Raw genomic sequence first — 10,106 nt, 5'->3', positions numbered from 1 at the left:
CCTTGATATGTGTATTTTTATACATATTTTTATATATTATATCTTAATATTTTAGCCTTTATTATTCTTATTTAGAACTAAAAGTTACTTATAATGCTTTGAATTATAATTTACAGCTATTAGTTGTCGATAGAGTGGAAAAGAAAAGATTGGAGCGAAATTCGGGCTTAGAAGCAAAAAGAAAGAAAATTGTTGAATGAAGCCATTACGCCCAGCGTAATATTATGTACGCCAAGCGTAATGCTAAAATGAGGACTACGTCCAACGTAGATTAACTTACGCCCAGCGTACTAGGGCAGGTGTCCAGACTTTTAATCGCGATAGAATTCTTTGTACGCCCAGCGTACATAGGTCGGTTCTAAAAGTTATAAATAGAGAATACCGGCCAACCAGAAGGGGGATTCCGACTACCATCGATCCTTAGTCGACGAGTAACATATATTTTGCCGTTTTGAGGGTCTAGAAGGTGGCCGGAAGGCCGTTAAGCTGACAGGAGCGAAAATCGGAAGGATTAGAGAGAATATTCGTGTCGGTAATCATGTGGTTTGTTAATGTGACCATGCTTAGCATTCCGCTGTGATACTATTATGTTTCTTTACTTTCTGATTTTGGTATCAAAACCATTTGTTTTGAGTTTATGATTAAATAAAACCTTGAATATTGGATTAATTGCTATATTGGATTGTTTGTTTATGTTTAATTTATCTTGCCAAGCTTGTTAAAAGATCCTTATGTGTTAATGACAATTATTTTCTGTTAATTGTTAAGTATATTGAGTTGTATGAACATCTGCTTGATTGCTTGTCTCTTATGATTTTGATGACCATCAAGATTATATGCCTAGGAATAGCGAACATGAAACTAGGTTTAACTAGGAAATAAGTAAGTTAATGTGTGAGCCTTGTGTGAAGAACCATCAACAAGAGGTTAATTGAATTAGTAATTTGATTAACTATTATTACAAGTCTTGCTTGATACGAACTAAACACTAGGAAGCATGTTAGTTTAACCAATTGATCACTGTTTGAATTGACATGTTTGCTAAAGGATTAGTAATAGCGAATGTGAATCTAATCATTTTAGAAATCGGTGAACATGAATAAAAGAATTTGTGTATGCAATTGTCTATGCTTTTAAGGTGTAATTTGTCTAAACCAAAGTACCTGAAGAGATTTGTCGTCCTGTCAGTTTATCGAGAATTGCTATTAGTTATTCGTTTAAGATCTAATAAACATTTCTTTATTCCTTTCGTATGTTTTGTAACCTATAATCAAATATTTTAAATTAATTCACTACCGTTTCTCTTGTGTTCGACACCCTTGCTTATCAAAGCTATATTATACTCGATCGGGTTCACTGCCTGTAAGGTGTGGTTTAGATGCGATAAATTAGGAATTATAAATAAGAAAACTAGTGCATTAAATATTTCACATCAGTCCTCTTTGGCCATGCCGTGACAATGCCACGTCAAGGCAGTCATGATTTTAGACTTCACCATGTTGTGGCTACCATTCACCACTTCGTGACCACTGGAAAAATGTCATTTCTTTCATTTAGAGATTAATCCTTTCATATCAAAGCTCATACTTCCATATCTACTCTTCCACACTGACTTAGTGGATAAAGTTTCCAACTTTATCCATTAGGACGCCATTTTAAGGCTAGATCTAGCATTTAAAGTCTATTAGGTCCTTAATTAGGCTATAACTTGAACATGGACACAAAAATACACCAAGCATGACCCTTTTCTCAATCAACAAAAGTCCAAGGACCTAGGAAAGCCACCACAAGTTCTAGAGTTCTTCAAACTCCAAGAACATCTAAGAAAATGACAAAAACCACACAAATATGACCTGGAACTTGAATCTAGAAGAAAATGTGTCAAGGTTTGAACTTTATACCTTCAACAACTCATAAAACTAAAGAGAATGTTGGATCCAACTTGCTTCTTGTTTCGCTTTCTTCCTTATGAACTTCCCTCTTCCAAGGCTCTACTAAAAATCCAAGAACAAGGCTCAAAATCAAGGAAATTGACTCTCAAGCATGCATGGAGGCTAGGGTTTCGAGATGGGAGGTGGAGGCTGAAGAGGATGCCCTAAACCTAAAGTTTAGGGGCTTAAATATGACAGAAACCCTAGAACTTCATGGGCTTAGGCTACACCAGCTGTCATGTCGTGGCGGACATCTAAAACACATATATGAAACTTGCATGCCATGTCGTGGCTATCCGTGCTCCACGTTGTGGCACTCAGTCTTTCCCACAAATCATCCCTTTGATTCTTCCAAGCTCTCAGCTGACCTACACAGGAAAACAGGTGTTACAATTCACCCCCACTAGAATTAGATTTCGTCGTCGAAATCGGTTTTAAACACCCTCTAAACCCCCTTGTGGGTCCTTTGAACCTGACTCCTTCCACACGAGCTGAGATCACTTGAGTGTCAGTACGTGTAACCACTGACCTCTAAGGTTACAAAACCAGGCTCGTAAGCCAATTCGAGCAAAGACTCTAGCGGTCTGAATCACATCTATTGTGACATCTCTTGAACAGTCGACCACCTCCCGCCACCTCTGCAGACTTAACGAGAAACAAGTGACCTGATGACAGACAATTCCACACAACATCCTCAACCCACACAAATGAAGAATCCAGTTCTTAGTCCATGACATACATATCCCAAAATCATGCACAGCCTTCAGGTAAACTGAACCACCCCATTTGTCACCTACTCTAACCAAAACTCCCATACCTAATCTGACCAAAGTCTCCTGGCCTTGCGCCGCTCATCGAACATCCGAAAGAGGAACTACATACTACACCATAGCTGCTAACCTCACACACTGACATATCAGTGAGAAATCCTTACAAAATCCAACAAACAAGGCCAAACCACCCTTTTATCAACTATGATAACCGAAAATCCACAGACTTGATTGGTCCTAGACCTTCTCGTCCTAACGCTGACAAGATAACCCCGTATATAAACGCCCTAATCCGAAGGGAACCAAGTGATCACATACTAAACTAGACTATCCTACGACTTGGCTCTAACAACCATGCTTTGTTATCCACAAACAACACTCGAGCTTACCCCTGATCTGCTAACCAATAAACTCATTCGGGCTTACCCCTGACCTGCTAACCAGTAACTGCACTCGGGCTTAACCCATATCCGCTAACCAATAACCACACTTGAGTTTACCGCCGATCTGCCAACCAATAACCGCACTCTGGCTTACCCCAACCCGCTAACCAATAACTGCACTCCCAGCCTAACATAACGCACATCGACCCTAACAAGAATTAACTAACCCTACCCTCCTCACAACCCTCAACCTAGGCTCCTAACAACCTAAAGTCTAAAATGCGAGGACGCCCTACAAATTACTATTACAACCAAAACTAAGACGACTCGAAAGGAAATTCAACAGCTGATGATGAACCCGATGTGAAATTAGAAGATTAAGCAGTTGCGCGAAAGTCTTGAACTGGAGAAATTCGGCTGAGAAATGAAGCTTGGCATAAGGTCTTCCTCCTGTGGGGTTTCCACTGTCCCCCACTTGGAATATGCTAGACTCTGCAAACTTCAACAATCCTTCAAATCCCAGGCCAACATGAACTCTACTACTTGATCCCCACTCCTAACATCCAGATACACGAGAGAATTCGAACCCCAAAACATTCACGAACTCCAAAACTCATGTAAAAACTTTAAGGATAATAATCAGTCCATTCATAATAAGAAATCAGTTAAAACCAGATATAAATAAGATAATTCCATTCAACTGATCATTCAAGATTACAACTTGTTGGGATTAAAACCCTAATTGAGATTTGATGAACAAGATGCGGAAAATAAGAACAAACACAAATATGAAGATTAGGTCGAATGATCACTCGATTTATTCAAACATGAGGAATAAATTACAGTTTCAGCATAGACTAAAGAATCTAACACTACATAAGAAACCTCACAACGTGGCGGCTACATTTTGCCTCACTCTTAACCCTAATAATGAATAATACATGACTATTTACAGGGAAAAGACAAGTCTTGGGCTTTTAACCTACACTTCATCAAGGGGTCCATTGCCATCATCCATTGAGTGCTTTGAAACCCTACAATCTCCCCCCTCAAAGTATGGAATGGATGACAATGCTTTAACTTCCAAAACAAGCATCTAGCGAATAAAAAGAACTTGCAACGAGGAATAGATGAAGCAATCCACAAATCTTGATTCTTCAATAGTCTTCAAACACGGGCTCTAAGATATATAAATCAAGCACTGAAGTAATGTCTTTAAACTTCATTTTCGAATGTAATCCCAAAAAAATCTTCATGAAAACCAAACCCGCCATAAAAACTTATTTCAGAACAAAGAAACTGAATCACTTCTTGTCTTTGAAGAGCTCCCCCTCCAAGTCACAATGATCTTCAAATAAGCTAATGATATAAGCCATCAAAAAATATCATGTAACAACCCAAACTTTAAGATTCGTAATGCTGCTTGATCGAGAAAATACTAGAAGTCGGAGGTATAACAAGTCCTTAGCAGAGCTCGATAAAGAACTTCTGCTGTAAAGGATACTTCTCTGTAAAAGCTTTAGTAGAGCTCGATGAAGAACTTCCACTGTAAAAGCTACCTTCATAATTCTACCACAAGCTTTATAAAAAATCTTCAACTTTGAAAAGTCACAAATCCAATTTCGAATGACCATACCAAATTCTCCCCCGATTTATAATCAAAAACATGATTATAAAGCCTTCAAATGGTCATGAGAATGATCTTGAATGGATAAAAATTTACTAAGCTCCCCCGCGACAAAATGATATACACAATGAAGTATAAAATCCGAAAAAGTCGTGAAAAATTTGACGTTATCACGAAAAATGACTTTCCGAACCGCCAAGACTTGATGGAATCCATAATTTTCTGTTCACGAAAAAAAAAATATGTGCGTTAAAGAATTCAAAACTGTTCACCAGCCCTTAAAATTGTAAACTTTTTCGAAAAATGGGCTGAAATTGTCACTTTCCAGAAACTCAGGGGCTGAAACTGTAATCATGCACCAATAAACCCCTTTATTTGTAACAAAATCTGGAATTGGTCTAAAACTGCCAAGGCATGAAACGCATAGGGACCAAAGGAGTCAAATCACCGAAGTTTCAGGGACCATAAGTGTAATATGTTTATCTTCTTCCCCATTTTATCTGTGATTAAAAGAACAACCGGAACGAATCAAATCGTAGAAGAAAACCAAAGTACCGATTCCAATCAATTTCATCGTTTCCTATCATGAAGACGCGAATCTGAGTCACTTTCGTTTCAAGCACAACCAACCGAACCTAAGTTCGTTCCAGGTTCATTGAACCGAAACCATGTTCGGTCCGAGCACAGGTTCGCTTTCGGTCCTCCCCTCTTTCTTCCAAGTGCTTTCGTTCCAAGAGCTACCAACCGAACTCCATTTCGTTCCAGGTACATTCCAAAGCCATTGATACAAAAGCGAACTCAAGTCCCAATAGCTTAATTTTGACTTTCAGTTTGACCATTGTTCATCCCGATTAATACCCGTTCGCATCAAATTTCCGAGTATGACAGAAACCATGATTGCAATACACACACTCATAACAACATCTTTGTACATCGTCTTGATTGAGAGACCACTGATCCTGATTGCGAGACGAATTTGCGAGAACAGATGCTAAAAGATACGATACCATCTTTCCAAATCAAACTGACTTCGTATTTCAGTTCATAACAATCGCAATCCATAGTTTACTTCCGTTCACTTCTTAGCAGATGAGAGCACCATTCCCAAAAAAAATCACAGTATCGATTCAATCTCCATAATTTTCAATTTTGACTTTTCTTGTTTGACAATTCAAATCCAATTGCCGACAAACACCAAAGTTTAATTTCCACATAACCATTTCAGATCAAACATCAAATTCAGAATCATTATCAATTGTTCTTGACTGATCTTCGTTAGGAATCAACAAAACACCATTTAATGAGATTTCTACAAAATAATCCTCAGAATGTAATCGAGAAGAAGAACAGATGGAGCAAATCGATTCAAACAACATAATCAAATAACAAAATAGAAATCTATTCTGAGAATGGTATTGTTTATGGATATCGGACTCAAGAACAAAAGAATTTGAAGGAACGACAATTACAGATTCAAGATGAGTCAGTAAACGATTTTAAAGAACAAGATCTATGGTAAGGTCAAACCGTGAACAGTAGCGAAAATAATGGGCTCAATAACAAAAACAAATCGGTGGAGTAAATATGGATCAAAACAATTGGGCCAAACGATCAAAACAATAAAATCGATATTGGATCAAAGAATTGATCAGATTCAAACAAAATATACGAAACAGAGATACGAATCAGGTTGAAATAATACCATATGAACAGTAACAGAATACATAAGTCTCCATGAACAGTTTCTTGAACAAGAATCTTGATTCCAAACCGCCAAAACACCAATAATCTTCAATAACTTGTGCAGAAAATCATCGAATCAAGAACCGATACTTCAAAAATCAATAGATCTTCAAAGACCCGCTCTGATACCACTTGTTGGGATTAAAACCCTAATTGAGATTTGATGAACAAGCTGCGGAAAATAAGAACAAACACAAATATGAAGATTAGGTCGAATGATCACTCGATTTATTCAAACATGAGGAATAAATTACACTTTCAGCATAGACTAAAGAATCTAACACTACATAAGAAACCTCACAACATGGCGGCTACATTTTGCCTCACTCTTAACCCTAATAATGAATAATACATGACTATTTATAGGGAAAAGACAAGTCTTGGGCTTTTAACCTACACTTCATCAAGGGGTCCATTGCCATCATCCATGGAGTGCTTTGAAACCCTACACAACTGAACTTTGAACATAAACAGAAATACAGATGAATACCAACACTGTAGTAACCGAGTAAATAGGAGAACTGATAACTCAAACCTCAGCCCCTGGAACTCCATCCACCTCATGACGTCTTTCGGGTAACTACCAAGCTAAGGGTGTAGGGTCTAGCACCTCGTTGAAAACGAGAAATGGACAACGAGCTCTGATGTGGCCCTCCTGGCCGTAATGGAAACAGACCCACGTACTCCGCCTGCAATACCTATCGAAACGACCCACCTCGCCACACCTGCGACATGCAAAAGATAATCACCTACCGTTGTGAAACTTCCTGCACTTGACACACTCAGAACTTCTCCTCTCAGCTGATCCGAAGCTCAAGTGGGCGGACTTGAACCGCTTGGCTGCCGGCCAATACTGCCCTGAATTTGTCCTCTCCTCCTTCATCTAGATCTCCAAATCAATCTCGTTCTTCCTGGTGCTTGACTGTAACTCAGTCAAGGTCCGATACGGCTGAGTTGACACAAACTCCCGAATCTCCGTCTTGAGCATACTCAAGTATTGTGACATATGCACCTGCTCTGAAGCAGCATACTCTAGACAAAAAACAACTCTTTCTGTAAACATCTTGGTGATCTCCGTCATCGACTTAATCGTCTGCTTGAGCGACAGGTACTTCTATGCCAGTCACTCTCGCTCCACAATAGGAACATACTCCGCACGAAGCATATCAAAAATTGCTCCCAAGTCACTGCGGATCACTCTGCAGGCGAAAAGCCTTGGGTCATAAACTCCAACCAATCCTTCGCACCCCATCGAAGAAGATTCAACGTAAATTTCACCTTCTGGTCCTCAAGACACAAACAAGTGTAGAAGCATCTCTCCACTCCAGATATCCATCTCAAAGCGAAAATCGGGTCCATGTCTCCTCTGAACTTCAGAGGTTTCGTATAACCGAATTTCCGGTACTGCATCACCCCACCAGTCACTCATCTGAAATTGGCATCTTCTCCGGTTACCCATCTGAAACGATTGTCTTCTACAATTTCCCTACAAGTACTCCGGTCATTGTCAAGGTTTCCCCTCCCATACACGGATTACATTGGGAAAGAAACAGAGACAGAGCATATGTAGTCGGAGTTGCAGGGGTTGTCGGTGGGATGGAGGGGTAAAGGGAGAGACCATCAAAGATGAAGTTGTGATTTGAAAGAGAACCAGACGTTGTGAATGTTGATGGAGTTAAGGTTTGTCTTCTTGTTCCTATATTTTATTAACTTATTTATTTTGTAATTATAAGTAATTTAAAAAGAAATATACATTCATTGGCAATTGTGGACTAGATCAATATATGTGGCTTTTTTAAAATGGCGTGGAATTTTAGATCTTATTAAATGACTCAAAGTGACAATTTAAATACCATAAATAGGACATTAAAGCCTTAGAAAACCAAAAAAAATAACTTGAGGGACCTATTAAACCAATTCCAAATACATTGATGGACAAGAGTAACCTTAACCCATTTTATTACAAATTCATCATAAACATAGTTTTATTTCAAATTCGTCCTAAATACTTGTATTGATAACTTAGATACCATTTGGTAGATGAACTGGGTGGAACAGAACTAGATTAGACCTGGCTGAATAGAACTGGGTTGGACAAGACAAATAGTTTGTATAACGTTTGATAAGACTGGAACATAACACAACAAGTTGTCTGAAACTGTTTGGTAACAATAGAGCCGAACATAATAAGATGTAAAATGACCATATTACCCTTTTGCAAAAAATGTTAATAATAACTCTATTTGACACACATAACTTCAAATTTAACATTTTTATTAGAAAAATTACTTAAAATTCTCATATTAACACAAGTTCTAAGAACAAATAATCAAAATTGCTTCAAAATAACAAAATTCTAAACCCAAATAATTTCCGAAATCCATAATTTTAAACAAAAAAAATAAAAATCTTCAATTATAGTCTTCTCAAAAAATGGTTTGGTAGTTGCGTCCAAACTATTTCACATTGGTAATAAATTCAGGTTTTTTGTAAAATTTAAACAAGCCCGCACGACTCATGAAGAACACAACTTTATGGTCTTCAACTCTCCATATCTACAAATTTAAAACATATGAATTACAAAGCAACATATGCATGTTAAGTTGTTGGAGAAGTCGTATGGCATCAAATCGAAATTAAAACATATAAATTAAGAAATTGTTCAACCAAGTGAAGAGATGCATATTTTGAAGTCTAATCTGGTGACGATGAGAATGAGACGACACTTATAAGAATTCAATGGCTGGAGAAGTCGTATGGCATCAAATCGAGGATGAAGAATCGATAATCAGTTTGTGTTTGCGATGGATTGAGATGATTATACGAAGAAGATGATAATTATTTGAAGAATGTGATAATAGCATGAGAATGTAGATATCGAGAATTCTGGAGTCGCAAGCTGGAGACCGTTCCATATGGGATATTTTCGTCACATTAAGAAAAGAGATGAACGTGTTCTACCGAGTTCCACCTATTTGGATGTGACTATTTTATTGAATAAATTGCCCCATTGGACTGGGACAAAATTTCATTCAGTTAGTGTGCCAGACATGCCAAGCACCTCAGCGAACGAAGCCTTAAAACAAACCAAATAGTTATTTTATAAAAAATAATTTGAAAAAGAAATCCCTGGGACCGGATCCGGATCCGGATCCGGCGAACACCCAATCGAAACAATAAACCACACGGACAGATCATGGCCATTGGCCCATTACTACTGAAAAAGCCTAATAAGAGAAAAAGGGTTTCTGAGTCGAGACCTGGGGACTTGGAATAGGCCATGGCGGAGCACAACGAAGAGCCACATGTATTGCCGTCCAAGCGAAAACAAGCTGCCCAAGACGCAGATGCCGAGGCTACAAAGAAGCGCCAAGTAGAAAGTTGTACCGATGAAGACGCCTCCGCTGTTGTCGAAGAGATAACTGTCAACCAACGTCCCAGTGGGGGCGTTGAAATTGATCGGAAGGGGAAAGCGATAATGGAATATGACATAGGTAAAGGGACACTACTGAATGTGGACATGGATAAAAAGATAGTGATTGTTAAGGTGGGTGAAGGGCTATTGGAAGCTGATATGGATGAGGGAATAGTGAAGATAGGGATTGGTAAAGGGAGTATGAAGTTCAATGTGGGTGAAGGAAAGCCGATTGAA

The sequence above is a fragment of the Lactuca virosa genome, chromosome 2 (genome assembly GCF_052849685.1).
Source record: "Lactuca virosa cultivar CGN04683 chromosome 2, Lactuca_virosa_CGN04683_v6, whole genome shotgun sequence".
NCBI classification, from domain to species: Eukaryota; Viridiplantae; Streptophyta; class Magnoliopsida; order Asterales; family Asteraceae; genus Lactuca; species Lactuca virosa.
Note: the sequence above shows the minus strand (reverse complement) of the source record.